Source organism: Idiotropiscis lumnitzeri, chromosome 4 (assembly GCF_059441095.1).
Source record: "Idiotropiscis lumnitzeri isolate Australia: NSW breed Sydney's pygmy pipehorse chromosome 4, RoL_Ilum_1.0, whole genome shotgun sequence".
Taxonomy (NCBI): domain Eukaryota; kingdom Metazoa; phylum Chordata; class Actinopteri; order Syngnathiformes; family Syngnathidae; genus Idiotropiscis; species Idiotropiscis lumnitzeri.
The window spans coordinates 11201243-11202571 of NC_142394.1; positions in this window are offsets into that span (position 1 = coordinate 11201243).

The window sequence follows — 1329 nt, forward strand, 5'->3', positions numbered from 1 at the left end:
CTAACAGCTGTTTCCGGCTTCATGGGAAAAACTCTCTTACGATTGGACAGTAGTGACAACTGTGTTGGCGTCAAGTGGTTTTAATTGGCTACAAAAACAGGAAGCTTACGGTTTGCCTCTCAGGCAAAAGCAAACGATCGTAGATTTAAAGAGCAAACGTTTGATACTTTTGGAGATGTGCACATTTTGTTCTGCAGTGTTTATTAACTTATGTATATCAATCTAGAATAAAATGCCATAAATTGTAAATAATTAAAATATTTTCTTGAACGTATATTTTTTTCCGGCAAATTATCAAGAAGTTTGTAAGGCACATCTCGCCTGGAGGTGGCAGCATTTGCTTTCATTCAAAATAATGTACATCCAAACTTTTCATTCAAGCCTTTCGATTAGACGACTGGTTAGCGCGATGGTCTCATAGTGCTGAGGTGCAGGCCTTCCTGTGTAGAGTTTGCATGTTCTCCCCGTGCCACTGGCACGGGGCTAGAGTGGGTTTCCTTCGGGTGCTCTAAAAAATCTTGCCTGATATGATTGGACACCCTGAGTTGAGTCTTGTGTGTGCCTTGCGAACCAAGTGTACCCGCCAACTGCCGGAAGACAGCTGGGACAGGCTCCAGCACACCCACGACCTTTGTGAGGATAAGCGGCTTGGCTAATGGACGGATGCTTCGATTAAGCCCTAGTGCGTAGCACAGTTCAAGGTGTAGCTCAAACTAAACGTTTGACTCCCCCACATGAATTTTCGACGTATCAATCCCTGTTTTTTTTCTTTTTTGGGGCGTTGAATCATTTCTTTGGCGGCTTTAATGATGCGCCGTCTTCTGACGGCACATTTTTAAAACACATAATTTCACATTGTAAATATTACAAACGATGAACTGACTGAAACCCAAAAACTAAACCCAATGATACAAGGAGTATGCCCTCTGCTGGGGACGTTTGCTACTACAGATCCCACTCATTCCTAAACGGTGGGCGTCTTTTGACTTTTGAAACGGATGGCCAACACCACATGTGTCAAACTCCAGCTCTCCCGACTGCAATGCACCTGATTCAAATTAGCAGGATACTTATCAGGCTTCTTCAGCGCTTGCTGGTGAGCTGATCATTTGAATCAGGTGTGTTGCAGCCATTAGAGATTGAAAGCATACAGGAAAGCGGCCCTCTAGGACTGAAGTTTGACACCAATGGCCTACCCTACACACTCAGAGTCAACATCAACTCCCCCATTTTCAGGGCGCCTGAACACCCTTCTTCTGTGGCTATACAACCCTCTGTACACCGAGAATGGCGGTCTCAAGCACTTCCGTCACATTTCATAAACCCGCC